This window comes from Lissotriton helveticus, chromosome 5_1, assembly GCF_964261635.1.
Source record: "Lissotriton helveticus chromosome 5_1, aLisHel1.1, whole genome shotgun sequence".
Classification (NCBI taxonomy): domain Eukaryota; kingdom Metazoa; phylum Chordata; class Amphibia; order Caudata; family Salamandridae; genus Lissotriton; species Lissotriton helveticus.
The window spans coordinates 538,795,037-538,813,903 of NC_136065.1; the positions used below are offsets into that span (position 1 = coordinate 538,795,037).

At 40.9% G+C, this 18,867-nt stretch overlaps 1 protein-coding gene across 1 annotated transcript in view; it reads left to right on the forward strand.

Annotated features, from left to right (window-relative positions):
* The window catches only part of PCDH15 (protocadherin related 15), a 2,579,312-nt gene that overhangs the window by 1,373,633 nt on the left and 1,186,812 nt on the right, over positions 1–18,867 (forward strand). The window lies entirely within an intron of this gene.

Here is an 18,867-nt window from a genome sequence, read left to right on the forward strand (position 1 = left end):
CCATGGAGTCAATTAGGATGGCGGAGGACAAAGTCCGCCGGCCATCCTGTCGGAGGACGGGACCGTCCGCCACAGGGGCGGAGGTCCCGTGGCTCGAATTAGGATGCACCCGCCACAGTGGCGGGTGCATCCCGCATTTTTAACATTGCGGTGGGCAGTGCTTTTCAGCACCGCCAGCCGCAATGCTAAAAATGCATGTTGTTCGTTTCAAAGCACAACATAGCGGACAGATCGCCACCACCTGCATGGCGGTGGCGATCCGTCTGCCATCCTAATCGGCCCCTATGTGTGGTTGTAGTGGAGTGCCCAAGTACTGCCCATGGAAAGCTTCCTTGTACAAAGTGATACAATAAATTGCACATTTCCTGTGCAAGAAAAAGCCCTATCGAAACTTTTGCATCACTTTGCATGACCTTGTTGAGCTGCAATGACTTCCATTCTAAACCTCAAAAGCACACTTTTCTGGTGAGTCAGACTGTGATTCAAGAGCTATAACCAACAAACCCAGGAGTTCTCCCCAGTTGTTACCAACACATTCAAGAATTTGTTAAAAAACATTTAGGATTATTTGCAAGGATTGAATGTTAAAGTGTTCATATCAGCCATAAAAATGCTGTACGCAATAAGTGATTCATCTGTTCTTATTTACACTGCATTGCTTATAGTCTTTCCTTTAATTTACAGAGTGCGTGTTTAGTTGGCCAATGGCAACATAGTATTTCTTGGCCTGTCTGGTCACATGATTAATTTATGCCTGCACTTTTTGAAATCTCATAACATTTAATACCTCCTGCTTGTGTTAGCCAAACTATTTATTCCTTAGTAAATTGAAAGAAATAATGTTGGGTCTGATTCCTTGGTTGTGCTCCCTTTCCACCAGCAACACCCCAGGACAGTTACATTTTGATTCTAAACCTAACACCATAATTTCTCCACAACCACACCCTTATATACTAGGGCTGGTTGAAAATTGTTTAGGATTGATTGGAAGAGTTGTATTTTAAAGAGAAATGTGCTTATTTTAGAAGTTGTGATAATAGCAACAACACTACCCTAGAACCAAGACAACTGTAAATTATAAAACATACAGTGCCACAGAAAAATGCTTTTGCAAATTAAATAAATACTTTCTTGTCCAGAGAATCAATTATGCAATCAATGCATTTTTTTAAATAAGGAAACAGAAAATATAAGGGCAGATTTACTTAGCCACCCATGCAAGGTGACCTAGGGCAACAAAAAGGCTTATTTGTGATATACAAAGCCACAGAAGGCCTGATTTGAGTGACTTAGTGACACTGCATCATCTTGTACTGCATAGCATTACATTTCTTGGTGGTTGGTGTTCCATGGGTTGAGCCTGAGCATTCCCCCTCTTCCACCCATTGATTACACACATTTCCTGATTTACTAAGTTTTGTAAGGTTAGAATTCCATGAAATTCATAAACATTCAACAGAGAAGTAGTGAGGAGACAAATCATTTTTTGACGTTGTTATTTTCACTTTCAATGTGTGATGTCTTCTGCATCAGACAAAGAAAGAGAACAATGCCTCTTTGAATTGTTTTTTGTGCAGGAAGGTATCTCTTCCTGCAAAAAAACAATAATGCCCTTCCTGCACCACGGTGCAAGGGTGCCTGTGTTGGCACACGGCAGTTATAAGTGAGAAACCTGAAGAGCGCACATCTTGGTAGATATGGTGCTTTTTAGCCCTCTCCCATTCATGCAAACCAGCACAGCAGCTAAGTATTTAAGCAGTCATATTTTGGATTTATTTTACATACAGCTAGACTACAATAAAATACTTTTTTCAAATAATTAGTGAAAGAGATAGGTGCACAAATAGAAATCACACAGTGAAATGTGAAAGAATGAGAAACGTTTTTTTTACATTTTGTTTGTGTATCTTAAAAAATGACACCTAAGTAAACATTTGATGCAGAGTAATGAGGCTTGAGTTCCTAAATTAACCCAACAATAAATAAAGACAATCAAATCTAGGTCATCAGTGTTATTGATGGCGCTTTGGTCCTTACATCAATGTGGGATAATCATCAGGAGAAATATGGAGCACCAATCACCTAAAATAAGTTATAAATGAAGTTCAATTAGTATAATCGAATCACTGGTTGTGAGAAATTGGGGTGCTGGTTAAGTGAGGTGTTAACAGCCACAATTCCTGTCAGGGTGAACCACAAACGTCATTAATTAACCTGTGCAATGTATAAAATATGTATGCAGCACACAAACAGTTAATAAAGTGAAAACACAACACAAGAAAACTGTCATACCAATTTACAAAAATAGAGTACATTTTAATAAATTATTTGACACCACAGTAGCAAACATCCAATCAGTAGAACTAGAGTAATGAATTGAGAAACTTTAAGGAACAAAATAGCGGCAACTGTGGACATCTATCCACGTGAGACCTGGTCAAAGTTGAAAATATGACCGATTGGGCATGAGTCGGATACAAAAAGTGGATTGGGCTCAGCCAGCACTTACCTTCAGACTTGGAAGAAATTTGAAGAAAAAGTCTCTGAGAAGATAGAAGTTAAGCAGGGCAAGGCTGCAGGTGGTGTCCAAGGAGGAGGCATGGCCATCTAGGAACCGCTAGACGAAGTCACGGAGAAGATATCTATGTTTAGACTCAGTCTCTTTTTGCGAAGTCTAAAATCTCCAGAGGGATGAAGCTGAAGGCTGTAGCTCACAAGAGCTCCACGAGACCAGACACGCCATTGATGAAGGACCGTTGAACTGGATTTGCTTCTGCAGCAAATACCGAATAGGGAGCTGCTGTGAAGTCAGGTTGATTCGCGATACATCTCATGAGGAGAGACGAGGAGCTTGGTCCTGGTCTCCTCACGGTTTTCAGAGAAGTTTTAGGACAAAAAGGTTACGATTCCACAGTTTTGGATTTTGGTTATATGGACACCTTTAACACCACCACCAGTAGTCAAAGACTGGAGGGGCACCTGTCAGGGGGCTGATACTCACTCAGGATGGGTCCATTTGTGGGTTCAAGATGGTTGGAGCCTTTTCTTTCCCTGAGGTTCTGATCAGTAGGCCAGCAAACTAGTTCTTGCAGTCACTTTGGGTTCAAGAAGTGGAACAGTTCCAAAGCAGTAGGGCGGGTGGGTCCAAGGCAGGCTTCAGGCAGCAAATCAGTCCTTCCAGGTGCAGCAAAGCAGACTTCTGAAGTACACAGCAAACCACAGAAGTATGCAGTCCTCTGAAAGTCCTTCTGCTGGTCCAGAAAGTGAACAGAAGTGTGGGCCTTAGGGTCCTCTTTTTATATTTGGTGCCTTCTTTGAAATAGGAGAACATTCTAGAGAATTCTCTTTGAAGTGGTTGATGTTTCCTGCCTCCCCTGGCTCTAAGCTGGCTGTATGAACATATAGTGGTGACAATTCCTTTGTGTGAAGGCAGGCTGTGCCAAGCTATGCCCCCCACGCAGCCAGGGATGGCTCATCCGGGCACAGCAAATCCCTCTATTGTGTGACTGTCTGGGAGGAATAAACAAAGTCCAACTGCCAACTACACCCAGTCATGTGACCCAGGATCAGGCTGCAGGCACCAAATATTTAACAACAAGGGGTGGTGATGGACAGAGTTCCTGAATTATGCAGAATACTCTCACCCAGTCAAGAGATCAGGGCTAGATCCAACACCGTTTTTAGTTCACTCAACCATCCCAGTTCAGAACCTGGCTATATGCAAATTAGTCTGTTCCTGTCCCAGTGCATGATGGGAACAGGGCAAACCAAACTACCAAGCCAATTCTTACACTGGGAAGGAAACAAGCTGCCGGGGACCGGTTTCTGGCATTTCAGCCATCGTCCGCCCGGCTTGCTTGAATCCTGATGGTGCAATGAGCAAGGGACTCACATCTGAGTATACCCTTCCACGCTTAGGGTGGACAAAATATTTAACAACAAGGGGTGGTGATGGACAGAGTTCCTGAATTAAGCAGAATACTCTCACCCAGTCAAGAGATCAGGGCTAGATCCAACACCGTTTTTTAGCTCACTGCACCATCCCAGTTCAGAACCTGGCTATATGCAAATTAGTCTGTTCCTGTCCCAGTGCATGATGGGAACAGGGCAAACCAAACTACCAAGCCAATTCTTACACTGGGAAGGAAACAAGCTGCCGGGGACCGGTTTCTGGCATTTCAGCCGTCGTCGGCCCGGCTTGCTTGAATCCTGATGGTGCAATGAGCAAGGGACTCACATCTGAGTATACCCTTCCATGCTTAGGGTGGACAAAATATTTAACAACAAGGGGTGGTGATGGACAGAGTTCCTGAATTAAGCAGAATACTCTCACCCAGTCAAGAGATCAGGGCTAGATCCAACACCGTTTTTTAGCTCACTGCACCATCCCAGTTCAGAACCTGGCTATATGCAAATTAGTCTGTTCCTGTCCCAGTGCATGATGGGAACAGGGCAAACCAAACTACCAAGCCAATTCTTACACTGGGAAGGAAACAAGCTGCCGGGGACCGGTTTCTGGCATTTCAGCCGTCGTCGGCCCGGCTTGCTTGAATCCTGATGGTGCAATGAGCAAGGGACTCACATCTGAGTATACCCTTCCACGCTTAGGGTGGACAAAATATTTAACAACAAGGGGTGGTGATGGACAGAGTTCCTGAATTAAGCAGAATACTCTCACCCAGTCAAGAGATCAGGGCTAGATCCAACACCGTTTTTTAGCTCACTGCACCATCCCAGTTCAGAACCTGGCTATATGCAAATTAGTCTGTTCCTGTCCCAGTGCATGATGGGAACAGGGCAAACCAAACTACCAAGCTAATTCTTACACTGGGAAGGAAACAAGCTGCCGGGGACCGGTTTCTGGCATTTCAGCCGTCGTCGGCCCGGCTTACTTGAATCCTGATGGTGCAATGAGCAAGGGACTCACATCTGGGTATACCCTTCCACGCTTAGGGTGGACAAAATATTTAACAACAAGGGGTGGTGATGGACAGAGTTCCTGAATTAAGCAGAATACTCCCACCCAGTCAAGATATCAGGGCTAGATCCAACACCGTTTTTTATCTCACTGCACCATCCCAGTTCAGAACCTGGCTATATGCAAATTAGTCTGTTCCTGTCCCAGTGTATGATGGGAACAGGGCAAACCAAACTACCAAGCCAATTCTTACACTGGGAAGGAAACAAGCTGCCGGGGACCGGTTTCTGGCATTTCAGCCGTCGTCGGCCCGGCTTGCTTGAATCCTGATGGTGCAAAGAGCAAGGGACTCACATCTGAGTATACCCTTCCACGCTTAGGGTGGACAAAATATTTAACAACAAGGGGTGGTGATGGACAGAATTCCTGAATTAAGCAGAATACTCTCACCCAGTCAAGAGATCAGGGCTAGATCCAACACCGTTTTTTAGCTCACTGCACCATTCCAGTTCAGAACCTGGCTATATGCAAATTAGTCTGTTCCTGTCCCAGTGCATGATGGGAACAGGGCAAACCAAACTACCAAGCCAATTCTTACACTGGGAAGGAAACAAGCTGCCGGGGACCGGTTTCTGGCATTTCAGCCGTCGTCGGCCCGGCTTGCTTGAATCCTGATGGTGCAATGAGCAAGGGACTCACATCTGAGTATACCCTTCCACGCTTAGGGTGGACAAAATATTTAACAACAAGGGGTGGTGATGGACAGAGTTCCTGAATTAAGCAGAATACTCTCACCCAGTCAAGAGATCAGGGCTAGATCCAACACCGTTTTTTAGCTGTAATGCCAGAAACCGGTCCCCAGAAGCTTGTTTCCTTTCGAGTGAAGAATTGGCTTGGTAGTTTGGTCTGCCCTGTTCCCATGATGCACTGGGCCAGGGACAGACTAATTTGCATATAGCCAGGTTCTGAACTGGGATGGTGCAGTGAGCTAAAAAACGGTGATGGATCAAGCCCTGATCTGTTGACTGGGTAGGAGTGTTCTGATTAACTCAGATACTCTGTCCATCACCACCCCCTTTTTGTAAATATTTTGGCCACCATGAGTGTGGAAGGGTATGCTCAGACATGAGTCCCTTGCTCATTGCACCATCAGGATTCAAGCAAGCCGGGCCGACGACGGCTGTAATGCCAGAAACCGGTCCCCGGAAGCTTGTTTCCTTTCCAGTGAAGAATTGGCTTGGTAGTTTGGTCTGCCCTGTTCCCATGATGCACTGGGCCAGGGACAGACTAATTTGCATATAGCCAGGTTCTGAACTGGGATGGTGCAGTTAGCTAAAAAACGGTGATGGATCAAGCCCTGATCTGTTGACTGGGTAGGAGTGTTCTGATTAACTCAGATACTCTGTCCATCACCACCCCCTTTTTGTAATTATGCAGGCACCAAATATGGCAAGAAAATCCCAACTTTCTAATAGAGCTGTTTTTTTAATTGTAAATTAAATTCCAACAATGCCATTGAAGAGAGTTTTAAATTACAATTCTCAGACAAAAACATGAAATGTTTACCTATTACTAATCAAATGTTAACATGTATTAAATGTAATAAGGCAACCCAATATCATCCTATGGGAAAGGTAGGCATCATAGTAGTGAAAAGCGAATTTAGGAGTTTTCCAATGCCAGGACATGTAAAATTTTAAAGTACTTGACCAACCTTTTAATTAAAATACACAATGCCCAATGGAGTACTTGGGGGCATTGTAATAAAAGGCGGGTTTAAGACTTGGCAAGGGGTTTATTTGGCAGACCTGGTACTGGTCTGAAGGGGCTACTTAAGTGGCACAATAAGTGCTGCTGGCCCACTATTAGCATTTCATTTAAAGACCCTGGGTATATGGTATATGAAATATCACTTTATTCGGAACTAATAAGTCAATTAAATATTTCAATCAGGTGAAAACAAGTGTTACCATGTTTTTGGGAGTGAACACTTTTCCACTTGTTAGCAGTGGTAAAGTGCACAGAGCCCTATGGCCAACAAAAATGAATTCAGCAAAAAATAGGAAGGGTGAAGTTAATGTTTTTGGGGATGACTCTTCAGAGAGGCCAAGCCCAATACCGGATATTTAAGGATATACTATTCTAACACGAAACCACAATCTCTGGAGGGTGCCCAAGAGCCTTATGCAAAACAGTGCTTCAGGATCCCTCCAGGGGTATGAAGCATCATATACAATAAACATGCTGAGGAGCTAGTTCCTTGTCCACCCAAATAGCACTTTAGGCCTCTCCTGGGGTAGGAAAGTGCTATATAAATATTAGTATACAAAACATAACAAAACTATTCAGTGTACTGTTCCCTAATCAGGCCACCTATCGCCACTTACCCTAAACTTTCGAAGCACTGTCGTTCTCAATGCTTCTCTCCTTTCGTACCCATTTTTTCTCTCCTTTAGAAATCTCCACTGTGTGAAATCACAAAGGCAACCATCTACTGCCTAATGACGCACTTATCACATGCATTGTGCTTAATTAGATGTTAACCAGCTGTTACATTCATGCGAGAATAATCAGCGTTTAAGCATCTGGTGACCCGCACATTATAGGAGTTTCTCAGCGATTGGAACTACAATCATTAGCGTTCTTGCTAAATTTGTTCCTGCATTTTATCACCTGCATCTTTCTTTTTAAAACAGAACATTCATATCAAACATGTCGTCGTTTGGCCAGGCGTGCATGTGGAACAAACACGTTTCGCAAATCGCTTCTCCCTTAACAACAACAAAAAAAAACAGCAAATTGCTAAACAACCCTAGGCAGTACACTGCAAACTCGAACACGCAGAATTCAGTAAATTAGGCTGCAATTGAACCGTCCTGACATTTTGACTTTCACTGGTGGAACAAAATGCTTGATGCAAGAGTCTTCTCATTAAAAAAGGCTCATTTAGAAAGGATCCTATATCTAGCACGACTATAAAGCGTTTTTTTCGTACTTAAAGTGGCAATGAGAATCTAAATCCTCAGGCACAACCGTCGCCAAAATCACTGACATGCAGTACCCGGAAACCAGACTGTGACAATATTTAATGCAGTGATAACCGCACAATGAAACTGCACTTTGTGCACTGAATACATTTCAAGATTTTACATAAAGCAGACAATCAAATAGCCTGTATAACTTGTTTTTTGTTGGTGCTATAAAAATAAGTGTACAAAATACCAAGAATCCGCTCAGATCAGATGAACTGTTTTCAATGGTGGGGTCTCATTAGCTGGAAGCATGGTAGCAATCAGATAAGTTTAATAACGCCTTTTATAAGTTGAAGTCTAATTAATGGGCTATAAAAAAATTAACTTCACAGATATAGCTAAAGTAACAACATAAGACTGAGTTGAAGGAAAATTCGAATTCCTGGCCAAAAACAGTGTGAATCAGATAAGTGGCAGAAAGTGTTACTGACATTGTGAAAATTAGCAAACTTAGCAAACCCTGATATCTCATTTAAATAAGATTGTAACAGACGTACTTCAATTAGACTCTTGTTACAAAACATATCAATCAGAGTCAGCAAATCGTGGGTCAGGGCCCAGACTTCTTCCAATGTGTCAATCAAATCTTCAATTAATTTGAAATGTTTTATTTAAAAAGTTCTGAATAGAAATCTCATAACAGAGATACATATCTCCTAAAGAGGTATTTTCAAAGGGGTGGGCAAAATACTCCCTGTTTATATACTATTGCCTAATACCTGCCTAAGGTTGTAAATCAAACAGAAAGTGGCACAGGAGCTATTATTTCTGCTATTTCCCTGTTCTTTGCTTTGCACGTCATATAACAAAGCCAATGAGTGGGCTCCATTTTACTGAACACAGAAACACTGTATTTCACCAAGTGCCAGCTGCTAATCATTGTTTGCCTTATAGCTTAAGTATGGAATATAATTTCAAAGTAGCCTTTAATCCCATCTATGGTTGTATGCCCTACATGTAATTTGATATGTTGAAAGTACACCCTGGGCAACTAATAACCATGACTGGCACTTTATAACTATATGTAGACGAAAGGACATTACAAAAAAGTCACTATGAAATTAAAAGTAGATAGCCACCAAGAAATTAAGGGGTAGCTTTACTAATATATCACACAACACAGCGCATGAACCAAGGTTGCTGTACTCCATTGCATGTGAGAGAGAGACAAAAAAACGAGAGCGCTAGAGTGCAGGACATCACCATATCAACTAAAGATATGTTGCTTCTTACCCCTTCCCCAGCACTAAGTCATAGTCAGGCTGCCTAATGCCTCTCACACACCTTCCGACGATGTTGCAAAGCGGTCTACTTGATATCTAGCATAGGTTTTGTCCTGTAAGGGTACCTCTCAAGTACAAAATACTATGCCTAGCCAAACTTTAAAACATTCCCCATTTTAGACGTGGACTGTACAGCGCAGCATACATTCAAAGTCGTAATTTTTTGTAGAAATAAAAACATTTCTCCATTTAGATTCCCACGAAGGCTGAGGAAACGAATTGCAATGAGGATGTGAAGTTGGTAAACATTTTTGAAACCTATACTAGAAATACCACCTTTCATTTAGCGGAAGTTACGGAATATGGGTATCCGAGGAGGTGATGTTCTGTCTCTTACAACTATCAGGCTGGCCCTCAAAAGCATACCTCAGTGACACAGTACTTTTCACAAAATTATTCATTGGTATTCCAAAATACTCTCCAAAGCTTGTGTCATTATCAAAGCAGCAAAGAATAGATATGTATGTCTATAATGTGTGAATTTGCTGTGAAACAACTACACTTAATTAAATTCCTTGTCAATGAGATGTAGGATTAAAACATTTAAGTTTGTGTGTTTTAAGGTGAAACGTCTGTTCCCAGTCATAGATTAATAGTCATGAAACTTTCCTTTGAACTGTCTCCTTAAGTGATCTGTATATTGTTATCATTATAGTTTTAGTCAATAAGAGCTAAATTCTACTACTAAAAACAGGGTTGAATTGATTTTCATTTTAGGTGAGTAATAATATCGGAAAGGAATGCAGAAGCAAGATCAGCAAGTGCAGATCCTTGGCTGATGCTTTACGGCTGCACCATTTTGCTGGATCTGACGCAGGTAGTGGCAGGTACTAGAGCATCTTTCTGATGAGGAGCTACATTAATGCACTCAATCAATCCATTTTGATGCATCAATAACTTGCTTCATTCAGCAGTTCAGCCTATGCATTTGGAAAATGCTGTTTTGAGGTCCATACAACACATTTTCTGTGAAGGACGCTCAGTCACCTTTAATTATGGTTGAAATCCTGTCTGCACAAGAACATAACTGGAGTAAATGACTAGTTGGATATCAGTAAACATTTCTTACAAGTATTAAAGGTTGAAGAAACTATCCAAACTTTATAAAGTCCATGTAAAAATGCGATGAAATCTATGGCCTATAAAATGTGTTTGAACTTAATAACCATATACACACCTTATGATATATGCTATAGGTTTTTATAGATGCTGTGGAATAGGGTTTCATAAAAGCCGTTGTAGGGTGTGTAGCATGTGCCTGATGAATTTCACAGTGTGTCTTCCTCGTTCTACAGATTTAGCAGTGATCTGTATCTCTTTGAAATTCTCCTTTAATGGCATGTCAAAGTGTGACCCCACATTTCTTATTGGTTGTCTCCCTATAGAAGCATTTTTAACCTGGATAGGGTAGATCAGTGGTTCCCAAACGTTTGACTCCTGAGGACCCCCATTGAGTCACCACTGGAAGCCGGGGACCCCCAAGCAATTTGTATGAGTTACATTTCAAATATTAAAACAGTAATTCGAAAAAACTACACACGTGTGCATACAAAACAAATACTCAAAGTACTAAGGATTTTGGGGCCAGATGTACGACAATTTCATTTAGCGCCTCGCAATTGGCGACACATGGCGCGTGGCAATTGCGAGTCGCTAAATGAAATGTACAACAGTGTGTTTAACACTGTTTGGAATTCCCAATAGGGTCGCAAATTGCGAGGTTCATTAATATTAATGAGCCTCTCGCAATTTGTGAGCCCATTGGGAATGCCAGCCCTCCCAGGTATGGTGGCCTGCTGGGCTCTGCAGGCCACCATGTCTGGGACTGCTTTTAAATAAAGCAGTTTTAAAAAGAAAATGCAGCCCGTTTACCATGCATTTAAAGAAAAAGAAAATGAAACATTTTCATTTCATTTTCTAAGGGCAGCCAGAGGGACCTGGGACCACTGCCTGCCCTTAAAAAATAATTTTGCATGCATTTGCAAAGGGGAAGGGGTCCCCTGAGGACCCCTTCCCCTTTGCAAATGCATTATCATCTACTTGAAGTGGGTGGTAATTGCGAATGTTTTGCGACCCCAAAACATTTCTAAATGGTTTTGAGACTCGCTATTTGGAAGGAAATGCCCCTTCCAAATAGCAAGTTGCAAAACGTATTTAGCGAGTCGCAAACAAATTGCGACTTGCGAAATAGGCAATGTACATGGCCCAATAGGTTTTTGCATGCGCAAACGGGTTCGCGAACCAGTTCGCACATATAAAAACAGATCGTACATCTGGCCCTTGTATTTTATATTGAAGTAATAGCCCCTCTGCCACATGTATTTCATTTGTTTTATAGCATCTCTCATACCATTGTAGGATGCCAGAGCACATTACATCACACACATATAGAGACATTGAATCATACATGTAAATCAGTGTGTATATAAAATGTTTAAAGAGTGCTTGGTCTGGAAAAGCACAAACTCAGGATTCAGAACATAACACAGTGGCTAGCACTGACTTTAACATTAAAAATGTATTTCCACCCAAATAAATCCATTTTGCAGCATCAGGATAATGAATAACCGGGGAAAAACAAAAGTTACTAACTGGTACCATGCAGTTTGCAAGCAGCTCTTTGATGACAGTGTACAGGTCCCTCTGCTACATTACGATTGTTACTTATGAAGTGCACAGTAACTAAAGAATCTCTGTGACAAAAGCAGTAACCACGAAACTATGCACATAACTCCTTTTTAAAATGCATGTTACACGTTCTTTGCAGTAGGCACATTAACCCACAGTGCTACATTAGTTAAGTCAAAGCTGTCACTGAACAAAACTCTCCTCACGCTCAAGCAGGCACATTAATCACTGGCATGATCTTGACACTTTTATTGTTGCTGGAAAGCTGCTAATTATACAAGAAACGTTTCTGTGCTGTTACAATTGTTGCCTGGACCCCCAGGGAATGTGTCACGGACCCCTGGGGGTCCGCGGACCCCAGTTTTGGAAACACTGGGGTAGATCATTTGTCTACCACCTGTTGATCTAAGCTTACAGCCAGCTCTCCATCTATAATAATTTACTCAGTTCACTCATCCGTAATACACAGGCAGTGGATGTAGGCTGATATTAACCTTTTACATTTTAAATGATGAAGCATTCACATCACACATATTACTTCCGTAGCGTGCTTGACATAAATGGTTCCACAATTGTGTTTCAATGGTGGTTACCTGAGACAAGAACTGACCTAACCAGGGACAATGTTAAGACCACATTGACTTCATACGGTCAGAGTTTTCAGCAGTTACGATAGCAGATTATAGGCCCACTCACAGACGTGGGATACAATTTTATCTGAAGAAGTGTGGAAAAGATGAATGCTAGGACTTTTGTGGAATCCTACAGATTGTGCAACATTCCCTTAAGAGAGATATGAAAATGTGTGCTTTTATCCAGAGTATAAAGTTTGCAGGCAATTCTTGGTAAGAAAATGTAGAGTGTGAAGTTTTCAGAATTTTTCAGGTTAAGTAGGATCCACTGGGTGGCGGCCTCCCAGGCCCAAATTCTACTGTTACAGAAATCAGCCATAAGGGCCAATTATTTTGGTGAAAGTTTCCAAGTTGCATTTTGGAGCCATTCGTGTTGTGGGTGATAAGATCATCCACAGAAATAAGATACTTTTTTCATGAGGAAAAAGTGTGTGAATGCAGGTGGGTAGAAATTTTGAGTGTCCCTACAGATTACAGAACCCTGTCTCACAGATATTTGATAAATTAATTAATTTAGCTAAAATGTGTGGTCTGCAGATCGTTCTGGGTAAGAAAACCTAGTCAGATCCACAGAGTCACACCAATCTGGACTTTCTGCACTTCTAGTTTAAAATATGTCTGGGTTTATTAGCTCTCACTGGGTAGGGGCCAAGCCTGGGCCAAAGTACAGGTGCACCCATATCGCCTAAATGGGTAATTCTTCTTGGCAAGCATCATGATGGTGGTGTGTTTGATGGGTCTGGGAAGGTAGCGATGGTGAGAGAGTTATTTAGGATCAAGGGGAGGGCAGGGCAGATTGGTTTGAGTCCTTTTGTAAGGACAATGGGCCTCATTTATGAAAGCCTTGCGCCACCGATGCGTCACTTTTTCCCATGTTAAAAGTGACGCACCGGCGGCGCATGGCCTTCATAAATAAGGCCCGATGTTTTTTGGGCAGCCAATGAACACAAAGGGACCTGAGAACAAAGGTAATTCTAGATGTGTAACTCTAACACTTTTAGGTCACTTTGCTACTTTAGGTTATTCTCAATTTCTCAGTATAAACATACTCATAAGTCTAGACCTACACGTCACTAATGCCCTGAAATAGGGAGTGGAGTCTGTAAAAACATCATATAGAACCATAAAATTCATATTACTAGTGATTTCATGACTTTATGTGACATTGTGTATACTTGGTTCTGAACTCCACAATCAAGGCAGAGAGGGCCCTATGGCATAATACAGGGAAATTTTTTTTAAATGTAAGTTTAAAAACATCTCAATTTTTTGACAATTAAATATTAAGTTAAATTAAATCTATATATGAATTTTAAATGTGGAATATTTGTAAAACAATTTCTAAAAAACTTAACATTTTGAATTTAAAAAGTAAAATCATTTATAGATTATAATAGATAACAAGCATTTGCAATGCAATCTGTCTCGTATTTGGGACCTTATATGTATTTAGCTGTGCATCACATTAGCCTGGGTGCTGAAATATCTACTGTACTTTAACATAGAGGGAAAGTAGGCACCAAACTGCGTGATACACCAGGTATGGGAACACATAGAGAGACATATTGCATTTTAGCGGGAAATAGTGTCTTCCAAAGCTCTTTTTTTATTATAAAATCAGGGCCTTCGGTGGTCATATCACTGAAAATACAAGATTTGAAAAATATTTTATTGTATATGGATGCTCATGGAAAACAATTTCTATGGACTGTTCTGGTATTTTACATATCTCTGCTGGTCGTTTTCCATCAAGAAAGTTAAATAGAGGCAGTTGCCTGAAAAATAAAAAAAAATAAAGTCCCTCAGCAGAAAGCAATTCTGGTCTTTTACTGACCTCTGCTGGTCGTTTTCTCTCAAGGCAGTTAAATAGAGGCAGTTGAACAGAAACAAAGTCCCTAAGAGGAAGCAGACAAGTCCTAGGGCTGATCTCCCGAGCCCACAAAGTACATACACATATAAGTATATAATAATTATATACTAAAGTATATACAAGAGGTCTTGAATGCTCGACCTGAAAATTACTTTTTAAAATATTTATAAAAAAATTACACCACCCTACAGTATAATGTTTATATTGATCTATTATGATTTAAAAGTTATTAAAAAGAATGTACAGAATTAGTTGAAGTTAATTTATTTCTTTTTTATTTTATTCACTTTTAAATTGAAAAAGTGTACTAACATATTTGTTATTAAAATAACATTTATATGTAACTTATAATGTATTTTTAACATTAAAATAACTCTATATATTTTAAAAAAAGGTTGAAATAAATTGATTTATTTTAACATTATTTCCTAAGGTTTTTTAAGTTCTTACCTCTGTTATTTTCTATGGGAAGTTGTTGCAGTACGTGTTAGTGGACATGGGTGGTGCTGGACGTACTCCTGTTCTGAGTAGAAGTTCATTTACAAATGTCTGGGTCCTTTTTGGATTTTGACACTATAGAGTTGCTGTGTTTGTAAAGCAATGGACGTATTTTTTTTTGGGTGGGTATATATTCCTCCCTACACTCTTCCTGAGCCCCCAGTTAACCCCACCCTAATCCTCCCTACATCCCCCCCTTTAGTAGTAAGTATTCCCCATGTTCAGTCACTTACCCCTGTCCCTCATACATTTATAATAAAAACCTAAGCCCACGTGTGCAGACATCCCTATCCTTTGTCTGTTCAGTAGCAGCAGGTGACAAACTGAATCAAAGGTGACCGAGAAGTCTTCTACAATCATGACTCATCCAACTATCATCTTTAGCTGTCATCTGCGTTTTTCTCTGGTCTTTGTCCAAGGCTGAAATGAGAGATTAACAGCAATGCAGGAGAACATGACTTCACAATTGTCTTTGAAATTACTCAAAGACTATTGCCGCCAGTTCTTCTCTGATAAACTAGAGGTTAGAGATTCAACATAATACGCTTAATCACACAAGTGGTGCTTTTAAACTGATTAGTCACAATAGCTTTGTTTGAGAATAGACACACTCCACGTTGCGTACCGGCTTGATTAATTGTCAATATGACAACAAGGGTGTCACTTTCTAATGTTTAAAAGGGGCATGGCTAATGATGTAATTTAGGAGTCACTTAAGATAACTGTGACACTTATGTGGCCCCTTTTGACCTCCAGCGCTGCTCTTGTAACCCATGTTCTTCTTGGACACAAAGCACCAGGAAAAGAGAAGCCTGTTTCCTGTTCCCAACTCATTATTAAAAAAACAGAAACTTGAGGCTGAGCTCACCTGAGATCCGTTAGCAGCTGCACTTTGAATTTGACAGTTTGCCTGGTCAGCTAGCAACCCCGCAAGGCTCCACTTAGCTTCCATGCAACACCTGTTACCAGGTGCAACACTGAACACAAAATAAAGTGTCACAAAGGACAGAGAATGATGTCCTTGACCAAGGCCAGACTGGCTGTAGTGGACACTGGGTGTTTTCCCTGTGGGCCGGAAGAGTGGGGACCAGTTTTCAAGTAGTGGGGGCCTGTTTTGTTTCTGGGGTCTGGTTTTGCAGTATCAGCCCCCTGTAATAAAACCAGCAGCAGTGCTGAAGCAGAAGCGGTGCTGCTTCTTGCTATCATTCCTCCCCCCACAGCCAGTCCAGCTAAATTGTCAGGGCTGATGTGTGTTCCCGGTCTGGCCCTGGCACTGACATTGAGAAACATATTTTTTTACACAGAGGGAGAGTGTGTAATGAAACCCTTCTGACAAGCATTTCAGCCCGTCAACTTCTTTTACATTTAACAGCATGCTTTACAATATGTCATTGCAAACGTTTATGTTCACAGGTTTCTGCTGTGAACTGAAACTTACTTTTGTCCCTCTAGAATTAGGTTTTATTTCATAAGGTGAATTTGTAGAATAGAGTAAGCCCTATGTGATTAACGACCCTGCCTGCGCTGGTTGTAAGTGGACATAGGGGACAGTATAGCAATAGGGCAATAGGATCATTGGTACCACGACTCAGGGCTGTGGGGGTCATCTGCGCCCCAATTATGGATGTTTTAACTACCAAACAGGGGGCTAGTATGGCTCATTTCTCATGTCTGATTTCGATGGCACTCTTCCTGCGTCAATGAATGGACAGTCTTATAGTTAATATTTAGGTAGTAACAAAAATTGATAGTTATCTTTTTTAGTGGTGTTATTTTATTTAATTTTTTACTTCAATAATGGCACTTCCTGTGATACTTTCAGAATCAAGTTACATGGTTTCTTGTGATAACACCATGGTCAAAGATCATGTGATGTCACTTCCTCTTATGTAATAGTTGACTGATGTAACTTACACAACTTCTGGCATTTTTTTAATCTACATTAATGTACGTGTCCCATTGAGATGACAAACCTACTAAATTGATTAGGACTGACCTTCTTACCAAATCTAAATCCGAGTTACAAACCTTCATACTTACCCCGACTCTGGTCATCCAAGGATGTCAGAGAAAAGGATGCTTTGCCTACCATCTTTTGAGACGTGGATGCAGCTTCTTTTATACAAAGTGGGAGTTGTAAGATGCTAAGCTGGCGAGAAAAGGGCTGTTGGTCTGTTGTTTGCCTCTTCAATGACATAGGTGTCTTAGACTGTATCCCTAAATAATACAACACAACAATGCACCCACTGTTATACCTTGGAGAGTATATTCAATGCCAATGTTATGACTTTTGACAGCCTAGACAAATGAACATTTCACAGAACTTTCTGCTGGCAAAGAGAATGCCTACATTAATTTTTATTGATGCCGTCACAAAATTTCCAATATGGATCTGATTATTTGCTCCAATTCGATGCATCTTTATACCACAGTAATGAGGAGTGGGGTCACTGTAACTTTTCTGCAATATTTCGATTAAGTTAACCCTACTAAATTAATCTCATTAGTATCTCGTATAGGTCTTTATCTCATCATAGGCTACATATTCAGTTCTTATTGTTTTGCAACACGTTTATGAACTAAGCTGTTTTATTTGATTGAAATTTCCACCTGAGACCGTTCTCATCAAAAATTCGATTTTGATTCTGAAGCAAGTTCTCAATGGGTGCAAATGACCACCACTCTGACCAATCAGCCATCTTTTAGTTCCTATAGCTTTATTTGTCTCACAATCACTTGCAAACTAATTACATTTTACTTTCAGCACCATAATTCCCCACTGGATGCCATACTGATGATGTAACCCAACAGCTTCTTCTATTGCTTTCCTTGGAACATTTTTAGATTGGATTCTGACATGCTGTGTTGATTGTGAAGTCTTCAAACCCTAGGCAGGTTAGTCATACTAGTTAACTGCTCTGCTTTCAGGGAACAATATTCAACACAGCTCTCTATTTTAAAAGTAAATTAGATTTTCCAGATATCTCACGCAAGCCTCTCGCATTAATTTACTTGCAGTTCACATATCAAAGCTCCAGAAAACTGGCACTACTGTCTAAGGTGCAAAATATTGCTCCACGCTTCATGCTAACTATATTTCAAGAGGCACCATTCGTCCCTACAAACTGCAGGAACTAGGCAACAGCAATGTAAATGTAAACACGGTATAGGTGATGCTGCACTTGTAGAAGAACCTCATGAGAGGAAGCATGCAAGGGTACACCAATCGGCAGTAGGAGTTTCAGCAGGGTGGTGACGTGGGCAGGGGGGGGTAGTAATGTATGGATTACGGAGTTTAACAGGTAAGTAAACATTTAAATAAATAAAACGAATTTTGTTGCGCGCACTGCATCACCAAATGTGATGCAGTGCGCGCAACGAAATTCGTTTTATTTATTTAAATGTTTACTTACCTGTTAAACTCCGTAATCCATACAATACTACCCCCCTCCCTGCCCCTCCCCCTGCCCACATCACCGCCCTGCTGAATAATCCTACTGCCGACCGCTACTGCCAATCGGTCAGGGAACATAGATGGGCATTCAAACACGTGTTGCTTTATATATTTTTGGATTATCACTGTTAATTTCACTTCATACTTTAGCATGAGCGAAGTCAGTACTTTTGACTACGTTCCTACCTTTCACAGTCCATTTTTCTTTCCATTTATAGGGAAATAAAAAGACACAGATAGATTGCCTTTAAAAAGAAAATATTCTGAGACAAAATAAAAAATATATGTTGTCTTTGGCTTCACACCCCCTTCTTACTCCCAGTTTGAAAACACAAATCTAATGCACCCCTGTATTGTTAGTCCCTGTTACATCTTAGGGGCTTATTTACAAACATCTTGCACCACTATTGTGTCATTTTTAACATGGGAAAAGTGACGCACCGGTGGCGCAAGGGACTTGTAAATAAGCCCCCTAGTGTTTAACCACAATATTGAATTTTCTAAACTCAACCTCCAACTATATTAACTCCAGAACATTGTCTACCACTATAC